The sequence below is a fragment of the Brachycentrus maculatus genome, unplaced genomic scaffold (assembly GCF_059751285.1).
Source record: "Brachycentrus maculatus isolate JH-2025_06_01 unplaced genomic scaffold, ASM5975128v1 h1tg000306l, whole genome shotgun sequence".
NCBI lineage: Eukaryota > Metazoa > Arthropoda > Insecta > Trichoptera > Brachycentridae > Brachycentrus > Brachycentrus maculatus.
Genome location: NW_028281056.1, coordinates 199,389 through 217,846, shown reverse-complemented (window position 1 = coordinate 217,846; position 18,458 = coordinate 199,389). Strand labels below are relative to the sequence as shown.

The 18,458-nt window shown below is 31.1% G+C and overlaps 1 protein-coding gene across 10 annotated transcripts in view; it reads right to left on the bottom strand.

The window, feature by feature from the left end:
* Positions 1 to 16,627, bottom strand: part of Nhe2 (Na[+]/H[+] hydrogen exchanger 2) — a 182,686-nt gene extending 166,059 nt beyond the window's left edge. For 9 of the 10 annotated variants that reach the window (XM_088267800.1, XM_088267806.1, XM_088267802.1 and 6 more), the window contains exon 1: positions 16,309 to 16,627. The gene's annotated coding sequence lies outside the window, so the exon portion shown is untranslated. The remainder of the gene's footprint in view (positions 1 to 16,308) is intronic. The other variant, XM_088267801.1, reaches the window with a different exon arrangement.
* Positions 16,628 to 18,458: the final 1,831 nt, after the last annotated feature.

Below are 18,458 nucleotides of genomic sequence, written 5' to 3'. Positions count from 1 at the left end.
GACAAGTCGTAAGCTTTATGAATACGCTGAGATATTAATAAAAAATAAAATTGACTGACTTGTCAGCCGATGTAACTAGGTTCTAAAATGCGGTACGAAACTTTGACATCGGCAATATATATTATCGATACAATACAGAAAAAACAGTGTCAAAAATGTCAACATTTAATTTGAGTTTTCAATGGTAAATACCACTTATTCTTAAAATCTACCATGACACGTGTTTCGATGCATTCCGCATCATTGAGGCTTAAATCTCAAGCTCCTCTCAAGCACTCAAATCAGAATGCGTTCCGCCACGCTCAGGGTTGGTCATGTACTGACGCTTTGATAATTGGATATTTTTTGTTTTTAAGAATAAATATGAATAAAATATTTTTACATATTTTTTTAACTCCTTACCTTTCAATAACTCTTTTCTTTTCAAAACTATATATTTCTTTTGAATGAAAACTTATTTTTTAATGAAAAAACGATGCAGTAGGAAAAAATCATTTATGTAAAATGTTACCGGGATTCAGAGAAAACAAAGTTGTGATTAAACGAATACTGGGCTTTAAGAAATAATTAATTTACCAAGTAAAACTTAAATTTAAAAAGTGATAGATTTTACCACAAAGTGACTGACGAATCAATGAACCAACATCTCACTAGGAGTAAAATAATCAATTGAGAAATACAAATACGATTTGTTTGTTCAAAAATTTTAATCTACTGAAGTTATTCACAGATCGCTTTGAAATTTAAAAACAATGTTTCATTTGATTACGCATATTTTCTAGAAAACTATTGTGACACGTGTTTCGATGCATTTCGCATCATAAAGAAATAGTGGTATACACCCATTAGAACTTAACATAAAAACAGATAGATATTATCACAAAATGAACGCCGAATCAATGAACCAACATCTCACTAGGAATGAAAGGATCAACTGAGAAATACAATTATGATTTATTCAAGATTAAAAACACATAATTAGCACGTAAGTATATAAAAGAAAATTGGTCCATAAAGTCCGTAAAGAAATAAAATACATTAGTTTAGCAAAATAAAACACCGATAATTTGAGTCTCGGTTCTTTAGCGTCGCGCTTGTTAAGCGATAACACATGAGAACTTTATGACCGCCTCTAAGCGTAATTATGCTTTATTACGCACAACCAAGAAATCACAACTACGGGTAACCGAAGGAAAATCCGTTACAACAGGGTGGCGCAAAATAAATCACCCTATCGGAAGATGCTATAATTTCTGCAAATGGCGTCGTACGTCAATTGTATTTGAAATTTGTAAATTGGACAGCTGCAGTATACAAACGAATTGATAAAACGGGCACAAATGTTTATGAACGGCATTCCTGGCGGCAGCCACTCGACGGATATCATATTTTCTACTCGATAAAAAAATGAGAGGTCTAAATAATGATTTCCATAACAATTTATTTTTATTTTTATAAAGTTTATAAAATGTGCCACAAAGTATCTGCGAAAAACATATAAGAAATTTTATTATTTTTATTATGTAAAAAAGTTTTTCTTAATCATACATAGCATGATTTATTTTGTCCCACCCTGAATGTGTTTGTATACTGCAGCTGTCTTGTTTACAAATATTGGTCCATGTCGGTCGGTGGTCCCGTGGTTAGTGTCGCGGATTCTTGAGTCAGAGTTTCTCGGTTCGAGCCCGCTCTACCATAATTTGATATCTATTTCTAATGACGAGCCGCAAATTTTCACAGAAACAATATGAAATTGAAGTATTTGTGTTAATAATAAAAACACTAATATTTCCCTTTTAAATTAAAAATATGATTGACGTATGACGCTATTTGCAAAAAAGCATTTTCCGATCGGGTGATTATTTTTGCGCCACCCTGTACTTTACGTCATAAAGTAAAGATTCAACGCGATTTGTTCACGATGCCTGTTTCTATAGGGCAGAGCTTCTCAAACTGGGTTGGGCGGCAGGGAGAAGGGGGTCACCGCGGCGTACAATACGGAGAAATGAAAGAGGTCATGGTGACAAGATTGGGGGCTACAGGTTCTTTGGAAATAGGTCACGGTGTCATAAAAAAATTGCCAGCGAAATATTGACAACATAATGGGTGATTAGAATAAAATATACCAAATATATTTGAATGGCTAAAAACTAGCTCAACATTTTGAGTGTGTCCAAATACTTGTTGTTTAATAAAAGGGTTTCTGCTCAATAAAAAGGTTATTTTCATCTCACCAATAGATGTCTCTAGTGAAGTTCTAGTGATTCGAGAACAATGTTTTAAAATTGGTTTATACATATAGAACTTCCAAGAATTTGAGTAGTGTGGTTGTCAATAATGGGTAGAATTGGTGAATGTTACACGTGTGTAAAGTGATAACTTAAACCAGCCTATGACGGTCGTCAGCCCCGTAAATGCTCAGACTTCCATATTCTTCTTCATCTATGAGATATCAAAAAATTCGATAACTTTCGACTAATTTTTCGTCCAAATTCGGCGTAGAACTCTCGAACTAAAAGATGTTCTATTATGAAAATATTAATCAGACAAAAATGAATGACTCGTTTTTTCTGACAAAGCAACGATGAAAACCTGATTAGATGTCAAAAATCTTTTATTAGATGTCAAAAAATAATATAAAAATATTCATATTCATTTGCTCAATTTTTTTAATGTGACGTTGACGTTGTCCATGATAGAAGAACCTAAAACCTGAGGACGAGGAGAGAGGTCCCCAACAGTCTACAAAGACGATAAGTTGGGATGGAGCCAGGAAGAAGAAGAAAAATAGAATTGACTTATGAAAATCAAATGATTTAAATAAAACGTTTGTCAAACTTTGAATGTATATTTCTTCTTCTTCTTTTTCTTGTTGGTCTAGGCCTTGTGGGCTGTTTTTAACAAGGATTAGCCTCCTTATCTCTCTTGGGTGGTCTACCCGAGATTGGTCTAACTTGGGGTTGGCCGTGCAGTGCAATGTGGGGGAGTCTGGATGGTTCCGTTCTCGTCACATGCGTATATCATTGGTGTGGCGATCTATTCTCAGTTTATTCGGTTTATTCCGATTACATAAAACCATATTGCTAAAATATGTTAAATATTCGATTCGCCTTCGTGGTTAGATTTGCACGTTATGCTGCTTTGATCGAGGTTCCGGCTTTGATTCCTGACTACCGACCGTGTAACAAGTAACATGAGTAATAAAATGAGAATGAATTATTTCTACTTTATTATTTTTTTAAATTTTATTTACAACATTAAATGAGCCCAGATACTTGTTCACACACGTGATTTTTTCCACTTTTTATTATTTTAAAGTTATTTTTAAAATTGTCATTTCTAAACCTTTTTAACATCAAAATGTAAAATTCACTTTACCGCATCATTTTATACACGTGTTGCAGTAACCATTCTACCCATGATAGACAGCCACACTGTTAAAATTTCAAAAGTTGTATATTTCTTTCTATTGACACCTTCTTTCAAATGCGAATTCTCGGCACCATCTTTGATTGAGTCGAGTAAGTTTTATTTTTATTTAGCAGAGACCTTCATAAAATGTATGCAAGATTTTTCCTGAATCATCTTACATACTAAGAGAAGTTGTACCTATAATTGTATTTAGTTTTAAAACATTAATTCTCTCACAATTGCCATGTCAATAGATTCTTCCTTTCCCAGAAAATAAATATAAGTGTACGTACCTACATGCCCCATGAACTATTGTTGTCTCCCGTAAATTATTACTATAAGCAGACACCGCTGCCACAAAAAACGCGTTAGAGTGTCAGAAATGAAGACTCTGAGAAGAATAACAGGCAAGAGTCTTCGAGATAGACTGAGAAATGCCAAGATCAGGGAAATATGCGAGATCGAAGATGTCGTTAGGTGGGGAAGGCAACGAAGAAGACAATGGTATGCGCATGTGAGGAGAATGGAACCATCCAGACTCCCCCACATCGCACTGTACGGCCAACCCCATGGTAGACGATTCCCGGGCAGACCACCAAAGAGATGGGCCGATAGCTGGGAATCGACGTCGCAGGAGGCTAATCCCTCTTAAAAATAGGCCGCAAGGCCTATAATAAGAAGAAGAAGAAGAAGAAATTATTACTGCACATGTTAAAATTATTACTTAAGTACATAGGTACCTAAAATTGTATAGCTATATAAGGACCGTCCGTCCATTTAATCGTCACATTCGTTTGAAAATGCCAAAACTAGGCGAAACAATTATCACAAAATTGATTTTTATGTGTTTTCTTAACAATAAAATACAACTTAGTAGACTCAAAAATCTGTAATTTATTTAACAATTAATACATAAATATACTAAGAGAAGGTTTCAGAAACATGATCTTAAATTTTGATTAAACTTATATTTTGCTATTATTTTCAATATTTTGATTGCGCCTAAATGATTGTTTACAAATCTGGGTTATTTGTTTTAAGGAGCACGTAAATTCTCCAGGATTCATTGGAGGAAAATAAAAAATAACATTATTAAATTTTGACCTGAATATTTTGACCTATAATTTGACATATATTTGTGCTTTTGTTATAATTTGTATTGAAAATGTCGATAGAATGTTACAACTTATGACCATACGATAAATGAATAAATTGTATTATTAAAAGAATCTAGCTAGAATTTTATATTCGTTACTAATGTAAACGTCACGTAATATACGTAGAATAATCCATTTTCATTTCTTTGGATTTGGCGTTTAATTTCTAGAACTCAATTTTGATTAAAATGAAAAAGGTTAAATCAGACACCGATTTTTTGAGTCTACTAAGTTGTATTTTATTGCTGAAAAAAACGCGTTTATTATTACTGCACATGTTAAAACTATCACTTAAGTACCTAGAATTGTATAGCTGTATAAGGACCGTTAGTCCATTTTATCTTCACATTCGTTTGAAAATGCCATAAATAGGAGAATCAATTGTCACAAAATTGATATCAGTATTTTAATTTAATATTTTAATTTAATAAATTTAATTTAATACATTTATTTATTAATATTCTAATTTAATTTCATAAATTGATTTTTATTTCTTTTATTATTCCTACTTAAAGCCCCAATATATTTTTTCTGTGAGCTATGACGCAGGATAAGAAGTTTTTTTTAAAGCTCCGATTTGACGCTCCATTACGTCATAAAATGTCCGTTTGACCGTGAAAACGTTCTTTGGAAAAACTATTTTCCATAAAAGATGAGCCCACGTTCTGAAACTGGTTTTCAGGTGAGACAAAAAAATAGGGAGGTGTAAATCGATAAAGATTTCCATAAAAGCAACTCGAGAGAGTTTTTTATTAAATTCGAACGAGATTTTAATAGTATCTAATATACATATAAACATGAAGATAATTTTACATTTGAACCAGCTTCACCAAATCGATCAGCTACCTGACTATAAAATAGAACCCAGTCAGGGATCCAAAATGAATGAACTAAAAAATTACTTAATGGAAAGATACTTGTATTGGTGATTACTTATATTTTCTCATTTGTTTCTTTTAAACGTGCTTTTTACCTTATGTTTTTTTGTATGCCTATTTATTTATTTATTTATTTATGGCAGTTCTCGTCAGAGCTTCGGGATGCGGTCTGACTCGGGAGGATGCAAGGGAGCTGGCAGTCGACAGAAAAGCCTGGAGACAGTTTGTGGACTCCATATGCTCCACCTAGGGAGCGGATATAGTTTTTTATTATTTTTTTTATTTGCTAAAACCGTTCTTTGTTTTATATTTGACATTTTGCCCTGTGTTAGTATTATTGATTTAAAAAAAATACTTTTACTTATTTATTTTTTTACAAAAATGTTAATAAAATTAGTATATAACCACTCACCGAGATTTTTACGTCTACCGGTTTCGAGACGTACCCGTCTCTTCGTCAGGACAATCACTAACACAGCATGCAAACAATACTACCCTTCACCACCATAGCACCATTTACACACTCAAAACTACACAAAATGTCTAACACAAGCGATTTTTGGTCGACCCGAAGACCAACATGCACTATAGTTTTCAATACAGACATGCGTTACGAGCCGAGGTTAAACATATATATATGTTTAACCTCGGCTCGTAACGCATGTCTGTATTGAAAACTATAGTGCATGTTGGTCTTCGGGTCGACCAAAAATCGCATGTGTTAGACATTTTGTGTAGTTTTGAGTGTGTAAATGGTGCTATGGTGGTGAAGGGTAGTATTGTTTGCATGCTGTGTTAGTGATTGTCCTGACGAAGAGACGGGTACGTCTCGAAACCGGTAGACGTAAAAATCTCGGTGAGTGGTTAATTTTATTAACATTTTTGTAAAAAAATAAATAAGTAAAAATGACTAACTACAAAGTAAATGCTTTAAATATTAATAATATTGAGAATATAAAAATACTTTCTTATTTTCGTTTCAATCTTGTTAACTTCAATCCCATGTACCAAAATAAAAATACATATAAATTACTCATCAGGAATATTACTGTATTTATGTAATATGTAATATGTTTTAAGATGAATAAGATATGGAAGTCTGAGAATATATACAGAGTTTACTATCTGTTCCAGGCAGGTTAAGTGATTACTTTACACACGTGTAACATTCACCATTCTACCCATGATTGATAACCACACTACTCAAATTTTTGAAGTCATACAAACTTACATGATCCATCTCATGACGTCCCATGATTGAGTTCACAATATAAATCTATGATTGGATTTGGAAAGCTTTGTTTAGCAGAGACCATTTTATTTGTATGCAAGATCTGAACCCAGATTATTTTACATACCTACTTGAAAACGCCTGATAACCTGATTAATCAGCGTGTATGTATGAGGAGATGCGTGAACGTGGAAGAGGCGAATAAATATGCAAAAACATGGTGTGACATTCTTTTATCTCTGCCTACCCATTCGGCGAAGCGGCGTGATTATTAATTAGTTAGTTAAAATGTAACACTTGTATATTACCACTTTTGAGTTTATTGTGTATTGTAAATATGACAATAATAAACACAATAGTTTCAAGAACTATTAACTCATTAACATTACAGATGCTCAGTTTGTACAATATTTACATGTATATGTATTTATAAAATAAAAATTGTATTTTCGCCTGCTGATGAGAACATATCACTCACTCCTTTCAAGAACGTCATAAATCAAAATACATGATTTTTCAGTAGAACGTTTTTAAAGTTAAAAAATATAATACAATGTATTCAAAATAAATATCAAGCCACTTACTGAACTTTTTACTGTGCATCAGAACTTATTAGGTAAAACCTGAAGGTTTTTTCTCCATTTGAAAAATATTTAGTATATTTAAAAAAATAATTATACAATACCTTTTCTTCAAAATGCAAAAACAACACTTTCTGCCCAGTAGCGGGTAAATATTATGTTAAAAATATGCCTCTTTCGCTGGAATGTAGCACATTTTCTGGGCATTCCGAAAACATGCTCACCTAAAAATTGTCGTTTTTTGATTTATGACGTTCTTGAAAGGAGTAAGCGATATATAGTTCTCGAAACTAGTCGTGTTTACATTTATAAATCCAAAAGCGTTCTCATTTTTACGAGTGTTTTATTTTTTAAATTTAAAGGTATGTACATCCTACATACGTGCAAAATGAAGGTTAAACAATTCCTGATATGCAAACACCGGGGTCATTGTTCGCTTGAATATCTATGAAAATAATTGCAATTTTAATTAATGTTATTATCATTAAAAACATATTTTCACCAAATTCTATTCATTCATTTTTGCAGAGTCAATATCATTTAGTATGATGATCTTTGACCACTCAGATACAAGGAATTTGGGATTTTTATTTTATTTTTAAAAAAAGGTGAGATTACAATTTTATTTCTACTTTTCCACTCTTCTTCGTTATATTACGTATTTTCATTACACCAGGTAATCTTTTTTAACTAATCTTGTACTAATGTTTTATTTTTATATTAAAAAAGTCCGCCTGCGTGGTGTAATGGTCAGCGTGTTTAGCTGCCGTGCTGGAGGTCCCGGGTTCGATTTCCAGGGGGGGTGAAAATAAATATTAGTGATTTTACATTGTAATATTTATTCAATATTACCCTGGACTGGTTCCTGATGCACAAGAGTGATCACCTTGCCTTCATGTAAGTAATGATCAAGATAACACTGCGTCAATTCGATGCAGTGCCCTATGAACCATTGGGTGTGGATAAGGGTTATAAGTAATAAGTAATAAGTAAGAATTAAAAAACAAAATTGCTTTAATTTGTCTATTTTTTTCTATCTTTATTCTATCTTTGTTATCATTATATTCGTTTATGGTTTTGATATGGCTTCAATGTACTAAGTTTCAAAATAAATTAGACAAGTATAGAAGAATATCGATGGTTCTCAAAACTAGTCTTGTTTACATTAATAAACTCATAGTGGTCTTACACAGTTGTTTTATTTTTATGTGTAAATTAATAAACTTTGCTTTAAATTGGTCTAATCATTACTCAGCATTTTATACGTTCAAGGTTTTCATATATTGTAGCTTAAACGTATTTAGTTAAAAAATAGACAAGCTGATAAGAACATCTGTGGTTCTCGAAAATTGTCATGTTTACATCAATAAACTCAAAGTGGTCTTAAAAGGTATTTTATTTTAATATTAAAATGTACAAATAATTAGTTTTGTTTCTTGAATGTTTTCCGCAAATACTTTGTGGCACATTTTATAAACATTATACAATAAACAACTTTGTTTTTAACCAATTTTTAATGGTACATTTTTTCTCCAACTGGTACAAGTTAAACATGACTTGTACCAGTTGTCCTGATGATGACAAGGAGGTTGTAGAAAAAATCTACCAATAAAAAGTGGTTAAAAACAACGTTGTTTTTTTATTTTATAAAGTTTATTATTTTTGCTTTAAATTGTCTATTAAAATAGCTTGATAGTACAAAGATTCAATATAAATTAGACAAATTCTTGTGTTTAATGTGGGTTTCCTGCAAATAATTGTAGGTTCAAAAGTTGAATTACTTTAATTAATTACTTTAATTGACACATATACTTTAAAATCAAATTAAAATATTTTTTAAATTTACATTTTTATTTAATCGGACAACGACTTGATAAGGAGTATAAAACGAATCAAATATCAGTGACCCCTAAATTAATTAAGTAATAAAGACACTTTTTTTATCAGTACGTCACAATTCATTCAAAAATATCGTGTGTAATATAAGAGGTATGTATGTATATTGTTTAACACCAACTTATTGGTATGACTCATATACACACACACACACACACATATATATATATATATATATATATATATATATATATATATATATATATATATATATATATATATATATATATATATATATATATATATATATATATATATATATATATATATATATATATATATATATATATACCTTTGTTATCCATTCGCTTCAAGTATCCATACCACCTTAAACAAGTTTTCTTAATCTTTTCAACCATCCGTAGTTCAACCTTACATTTCATTCTAATATCTTCATTTTAAATTCTGCCATACAAAGTTTTTTCAGGCATTAATAATTAGATGGTAATTTTAACAAATTCCTATTAGTTAAAAAAAATATTTAACATTAATTATACCTATATAACAAAAACTGTTTTCATTAATTGATTCACTTTATGGCATTATCTATCTATTTTTAATTTAAGTTTTATTTTCCATGTAAAATTTAATTAAAAATTACACGAAGTGCTTCAAAACCGCGTTTATTTTACAACTATCATACTCTGGAGAATTTCACCCTGTATAATACAAACATTGTGAAATAATTGAACGCTATGCAAACATGTCCCAAACGGAAAAAAATGTGGGCTTAAGTATCAAGGGAATTATAATATGACCTTGGTAAGAGCGAAAAGTATTTATTTTATAATTAATATTTTTACTACCGGTTTTAAGTACACCTTAAGAGTAGTATTATTTGTCTAAAGATAAGCATCTGTATTTTTATTATGTAATATAAAATTTTTCACCGGTTTTACGCTAAGTAATGGACTATTTTCAGTCAGAATAAATAACAATTTTAACGTACCCTACATACAAATGATATTTTATAGGTCTTTTTGTGTTTGTAACAGCCAATATAGTGAGTAATTTAATTTTCGTATATTAAAAGCAATAATTTCCTTTTATATATAGATCCATGGAAAGATAAATGCTTGGTTTAAACCTAAGAGATAAAATAAGAAATAAAGAAATAAGGAACAAAGCCAAAAAAGGAGATATCATGGATCGTGTAACAAGACTCAAGTCGTAATGGGTAGGACATGTCGCAAGACAAGACTCCACAAGATGGACGCCTAAAATGTTGAGACGGAGATCTTGGGAGAATAAGAGAGGTGTCAGAGACCTCAAATAAGTCTGATGACAAAGCCGCTGTGAGGGGTAAAAACTGGATAGCAAGCGACAACAAACCGAAAAAAATGGAAGGATACGGAATAGTCCTTTATCTAGCAGTGGTGGATAGAAGGTTAAAGAAGAAGACATATTGTTTACTGAAAAAGCATTGTTAACTTTGTGGTATGGTATTATAGAACACTCATCATTAATGGTTCATTTTATGTAATACCACATAAAAACACTATTGGTTTGAAATTTAAATGACTTTTTAAGACAATTTTGATATATTTGTATATTTGTCTAGAAAATTCATAACTAATGGTAGTATTCTTAATTCGTATTTTTTTGTGTGACAATAATCGTGATACAGAAGTTGACCTTGTGTAATCTCTGCTAACTTAAAATCTACGACTTAAAATAAGATGTAAGCAATTCATTTTTCTATAATTAACTGTTGATACTTACATGTTTTTTTTATAATAAGCGCAACCGGTTCTTTACTTACATATAAACGTACATATTATGTATTAGACAGGTATGAGTACATACTTGGAATTTGACGTTTATGACAAGTGTATAAATAAGCACTAGAAAATTCCTTTTATATGTATTTCATTAGTATGCAAATATCATATTTCTCGATAAACGCAATGCGATTAGTGTGGTAATCCGAAAAGTGCCTAACTCCACCTGAATTAAAAAAAAACTTTTTACGGATATTTTTATTTAAAAAATCAAGTGTAATTTTTCAAACGATAATTTTAGTTGGATAATTGATTGTAATGCTTTTATTGTATACAAAGTATGGGTATGCGCAATTTTTCTAACGTTCGAATTCAGAATTGTTACGAAAATTGACTCATGTAAAAGAAATAAGAAATCAACGATTTTAAAAAGGGTAAAATAAATAATAATAAAGTGGATGAAAAAATTACAATTTTCATCATCTATTGTGGGAATTTTTATGTATGTATAAAGTGATCACTTAATCCAGCTTATGACAGTTTTTAAACCCTGTAAATATACCCAGACTTCCATATTCTTCTGCATCTATATTGAGATATCAAACGAAACCCATAATCTGCGGACAAAAATAAGGACACACTCAAAATATTTTTAATAAATCTTAATTTTATATACAAAACCATTGCGATGTTGTATTATTGTGTATAAATCAAATACAAAATATACCATACGCACAAAAGAACCTTGTTTAGTGTGAATTTTGGCTTTGCTGACGAAATTAGTGTACGATTTTGCAAAATACTATTTTTATCACATTACATTATCATATATAATCCAATGTTCCTTCTTTGTCTTAAGGTATGCGAAAAACAGTGGGTTATTTTAAAGACTTTTTTGTCGTGATAATAAAAAACTGCATATCACTCACTCTTTTCAACAACGTCAAATATAAAAAAAAATTGATTTTTCAGGAGATCATAATAAAACCCTTATCCGCACCCAAATGGTGCATAGGGCACTGCTTTATATAAACGCAGTGTTATCTTGATCGTTTACACATGAAGGAAAGGTGATCAGCCCTCCGCTTCAGGTACCAGTCCAGGGTAATATTGAATAAATATTACAGTGAAAAAATCACTTATATTTATTTGACCCCCCCTGGGAATCGAACCCGGGACCTCCAGAACGGTAGCCGGGCGTGCTGACCATTACACTACGGAGGCGGACAATGGGGGAGATCATAATGAAATGTATTAATAATAAATATCAAGTCACTTTTAGAACTTTTTACCGTGCAACAAATGTTTTTAGGTAAAACCTGAATGTTTTTTCTCCATTTGAAAAATATTTAGTATCCAGTATTTAAAAAAAAATTAAACAATACCTTTTCTTCAAAATGCAAAACAACGCTTTCTGCCCTGTAACGGGTAAATATTAAGTTCCGAACAAATATTAAGACATTCCGAAAACATGCACAGCTGAAAATCGATTTTTTTTTAAATATGACGTTTTGGAAGGAGTGAGCGATATGTTCATGCGAGCTAGCGACGGATAGCTCGTGCGGTATCCAAATACCCATCTTATGCACTTTTCCAATCCGGTTTAAATAAAACTGCACTGTAGACCAGGAAGATCCAAGTGTTTAGATTAATTTTTCAATGGTTCAAAGTACCTCTATCGCTACGGTCGCAGACTGGTTCAAACCTGACCGTTTCAAAATAATGACGTAATTTCTGGTTCACCTAATCTTTGCGACTCTATGATACTATAATATTTTTTTGTATATTCTATTTTTGATCATAAAACAACTTATTTTTAAAAGCTTTAAACGAATTACCCATATCCTTAAGCCACAATAATTACCTGAAGGCGGTGATATCATCCTGAGCATTATGATATATATAATTATGTTATTATAATAGATAGTAAAAAATGTTAAATAATAACACATATTGTTAAATAAGTGCTGTTTTATTTTTCCGAGTGTTTTGTGCACTAGCGTGACTGATCGCTTTGTTTTTGTATTTTTTAGTAACGAAATAGTGCTGCATCAATCAAGGATATTTCAATGTCAATAAAAACAAATCTTTAGACCAATACTACTTAGTAGTTTACTTAGTAGATGGCGGAGAGCCCAATGAAGCTGCAGGCAGAGGCGTGCTTTCTATTTAGGCAGAAAAGCAGTGCCTACCCTGCGTTACTCGCGTTCCATATAGAAACACGACCAGTGCCTACTATACCTTATTCTTACCCAACCCTACAGCATAACCTGATTAAAAACTCTGTGCACGCCGCTTGCTGCAGGCCCTATATGGTGAACTACATATTATAAATACTCTGGCTACTCTGAAAACCGTCAGATTACGGCGGATTTTACTAAATAAACACCACTTTTTCTTACAATCTATTATGACACGTGTTTCAACGCATTCAGCATCATTAACGACTAGTTATGGTGTTTGATAATGATACTGAATGCGTGGAAACATGTGTCAATACATTCGTCAATAAATACAAAAATCGTATTTCCCACGTAAAATTTAAATTAAAAACCATTCGATTTCACCTCAAAGTAACTGCCGAATTCATAAACACATTCTGTGCATCAAACACGACTCAAATATTGCAGCCAAGCGTCACGGGAGTCATGTTGAAAAATGATAAAAATTCGTACTCGGTTTTATGTGTTTTGAAAATACGAACAAGTACCATTATTTATGATGTTTAAATAAAAATTAGAATTTAATTTTTGAGTTTTGAGTTTGTCCATATACTTGTTTACAAATCTGGGTTTTCTGATACTTGTCCATAAATCTGTGTTGAGATTGCAAAAAAATAAAAGGATATTGTTTATTACTTGTAATCAAACTAACCATGCCTTGGTGATTTCATATTTCAGAGCTCAATACGTAAGTCGAAAAAGGTTTCGTAATACGATTATACTAATATCCACAGTATACAATGAATAAAAAGAAAAGAAAAACGATAATATAATACGTTTAAGACAAAAGACACAAAAACTGATTTGTGTCTGTCATACAAAACTCAAAACAAATTAACATTATACCTAAATACTGAATATATGTTTTTCGAATTTACTGGATTATTTATTACTTATTTCAATTAGATTAAACACTTGAATAATCCACTGAATTGAATTTTATTTTTATTTATGACAAGTTTCGAAAACGAAAATAGTTTTCATCTTCTGGTAGAAGTTAAAACTTATGTTTAATTTCTACCAGAAGATGAAAACAATTGTCGTTTTCGAAACTAGTCATAAATAAAAATAAAACTGAATTCAGTGGATTATTCAAGTGTTTAATTTAATTAAAATAATCATGTCATTCCACAAACTTAATGCCGAATCAATAAATGATAGGATTATTACTTGGCTAATAATCCAGTAAATCATATTGTTCGTCATTTCAATAATATTGGGTTCGGTAATATGTGTGAAGATAAGAAAGCTAATTGAAAAAAACTCATTAAAAAAATACCTCTTGTTTTGTAGGCTTGATACAAGTTTTTTCTTACCTTCGTTACTATTAAATTAACCCTAATATTCTCAATATTATTAATATTTAATGCATTAACGTTGTGGTTAGTCATTTTTACTTCTTTTTCTAAAATGTTAGTAATATCACTAAAGTATAAAACCACTCACTATATACTAATATTACTAACATTTTTGTAAAAAAATAAATAAGTTACCTAAATATTTTAAGATGATGATTATTTAACTAATTTTGTATTTCATCAAAAAATTCTTTTATGAAAAAAATTATATCGTTTTATTTCTAAAAAAATATCATCTTGTTAACATTTCGCTCACTCCTTTCAAGAACGTCATAAATCAAAAATCGTCAATTTTCAGTTGTGCATGTTTTCGGAATGTCCAGAAAATGTACTATATCCTAGCAAAAGAGGCATATTTTTAACTTGATATTTACCCGCTACAGGGCAGAAAGTGTTGTTTTTGCATTTTGAAGAAAAGGTATTGTTTGGTTATTTTTTTAAATATACTTAATATTTTTCAAATGGAGAAAATACCTTCAGGTTTTACCTAAGAAGATGTGTTGCACAATAAAAAAGTTCAATAAGTGGCTTGATATTTATTTTTAATACATTGTTTTATATTTTTACACTTTAAAAACGTTCTCCTGAAAAATCAAGTTTTTTGATTTATGACGTTCTTGAAAGGAGTGGGCGATTTGTCAAAAGTTTTTATGAGATTTTTGGGGTTGTTGGTACTAGTACTTGTTTGCAAAAGATTTCGGTAATTAAAAATCAATGTTTGTGTTACAATAAGCAAGATCTTTATTGCATAAACGTTTTGTAACTCTTAAATAACTCACAATCTACTAAATAAATTACAACCATGATAAATGTAAACTAAAACACGATATATGTTTCCAAAGAATTTATTTATTGTGACAACTGTTTCGCCTTGTTAGGGCATCACTTAATTAACTAAATATCTCGTCGAACTGTATTCATAAGCGCCTTTGATGTAGTAGTTTATGAAAATAACTCTGGAAAAATTACCAAAAATTATTGTCATTATACTAATCTTTTGTTCATCGGTAGAATCATATATTTTCTTTGGATCTACGTAGATATATGTAAAATTTCTAAACTATGAAAAAAATATTGAAATTTTATTTAAAACTCTTGCCGAAGTATAATAAAGCACCTTCAAGGTAGTATTTTCCAAAAATGGCGCTGTTATAATTATCCAAAATTATTTATTAAGGTTTTAAATTTCATAAATTTATTTTTGATTTTACCCATAACACAGATTAACAACTATGTTTTCTGCATATAATTTACAATTATTATAATAAGAATATTTTTTATTGGTTGTAAAATTTTATCGATTGCATAAAATGTTATTGAAAAATACTTATTTCAACAATTTATGATTGAAAACAATTTATATACCCTTAGCTTGAATTTGATATTATATCTATGTACTTGTTAATGTCTGTTTTTTTGTTTGATTGCTGTTTTATGAATGAAGACACTTAAAAAAAACATTGGACTACGCTGGTTATGTCACCTAAAAATAAATGTCCCAGGGGTTGTAAAAGGTTCCTTCCAATCTAGTAAAAACATCCCTCTTATGTTACACGACGCCATCGCCGCGTGGTGAGAAATTTGGGAATAATTTATTGCATAATGACTAAGTTGAACGGGGTATATCAAATTATTACGAACGAACGAAGCTGATTACAATAATTACAATACGATAACTCGTGTCTCATTGCATGACTCATTCAATTATAAGGAAAAATCGATGTTTTTGCCTTTAGACTATTGCCGCCGTCAAACATCGTAAAAACCATAACTTTCCACGTGACAAATGATTGTTTATTTAGCTTTTTTATTAAGTATTTTATAAAATGATTAATAAATAAATGTAATTTTACCTGCTGACAACTAATTTCCTCGCTTTCCACAGAGTATTCACACAACAACCACAAAAATAAAATAAAAACTAAACAAACAAAAAAAACAAGTGTGCGTACTGCGAAAAACTGCTACATGGGACGGGCTACGCGCGCGCGAAATGTTTGATTTTCAAAAATAAATCTGGGAAGAATGCTGGTCTTACATGGCCGTTCCATATCGGGGGCCATTCATAACAAAAACAGAAGTCAGTCACACAGAGAGTGGGCGATGGTCTGTATCGATCGCGGGAAGTGCGGTCGAGGCGCGTGCGAGCAGTGCCATTACCGACGCTTTACTGAAATGCTCCTCCATTCTGCGAAGCATGTCCCGCGAGCCGGCCGAGGTGAAAACAGCTGGCCGGAGGGACGCATGCGCCGCTTTTCCACCCGAATCGCTTCGGCTGTTTCCGTAAGCTTTCCGAATCGTCGAAAAGCCAATATCACATGGCGTCAAAATATTGGGGGGTTTTGCGAAGCTCGCGGCTTAGTAACGGACATTATCAGCTGCGTTTTATTGTTACACTTTACGTTTTACTGATAATACAACAATATTTTCATCATGTATGGTATACAATACAAAAGTGATTGAAAATTTGTTATTTTTATCATAAAAAACATAATATTTGCTTACAAGTTATAATGAGTTTTTTTTATGACGATCATATATATATGTGTCTATTTCTCTCATTTAACACTGGATGAATCTCAATATGGTCTATAATATATATGTATTATATTTAGACACACTGATAAGAAGTTATCGATAACTATAAAACACTTTGATAAACAATTTTCCCATGCACTCCATGAATTCATATTTTTATACATTTGTGATATTTGCAATGCAATATTTCGCTACCAACTGATCTCAAATCTAATGAAAAAAGGCCAAATTATAAAATCACGTAGAACACATTTTGTAGCATGCTATATGTACCAAAGGGCGGTTAAGCGCTTTGTTACTACGTAGTTTAGTGATAAAGTCGGATAACTAAGAAAACTGTAATTATACCATATATTCACGTGATTAAAGTCTGCTTTGGTAGTGTAGTGGTTAATTCGTATGTCTACCGTGCTGAAGGCGCCTCGTTCGATTCCTAGGGGGGTCAAAATAAATTTTATTGATTTTTCACTCTTATATTTATATAATATTACACTTGGCTGGTCCGGCTTCTCCTGAGGAGTTTTACGTAGTTTCCTCCCATCAATAAGCAAATGCTGAGATGTTCCCGATTGGCCCATATTAGTTTATCCCTCCTGTTCCCAACACAGATTAGAATTAAACACAATTTTAAACTATAATAAACAAAAATCCACATATTTTTTGTGCATAAAAAATAAAGTAAAAAATTAATGCAACTCCTATCTAAAAAAAAGAAACACTTCACGACTTTCTTCTTCCTCTTCCACTTTTGACTTCTATCTTCTCTTATATTATGCTAATGATGAGTTCGTCGTATCTTGTTGCGTATAAAAAATCCTTTAACCACTCTCATTAATTCCTCTCCTTTCCTTTTCCTTCCTGCATATTCAATTTTTTATACTTTACCCTTACGCCCCCTTACTCCTTTCCTCACAGACACACTCCCACTCTTCACTTTTTTTCTTCTTTTTTATCTCTTAATGTTTTAATAGTAATTATAACATACAAGTGGAATTGTAATTGGCTTTATTATTATTAATGTAACTTTTTTTGTTTATGTAATGTAATGTTTATTATTATTAATGTATTATTTTTTGACATCTCATCAAAGATGAAGAAGAATATGGAAGTCTGAGCATTTACGGGGCTGACGACCGTCATAGGTTATTGTTAATGTAAATATTTTTTTGCTATGTATTTTTTAATGTAAAGCTGTTCAATTATCGAACAAATAAAATAAAATAAAATAAAATCTTATATTTGCTTGTATGTTTTATCATATCATATCTGTTTAGCTCTTCACTCATGGCTTTTCTTTAAATATCTTTGTTTATTATGCTCTTGATAAGGAATCTGTATATGTTTATGTAAGCGATAAAACCAGACCGATTCATTTGTAACAATTGTCAAGAATATTTGTCCCTTGTGGAAAGGTATCATATTACATTTCCCTATACGTTCTCCTCGAATTTTCTGCTTCTCGAAG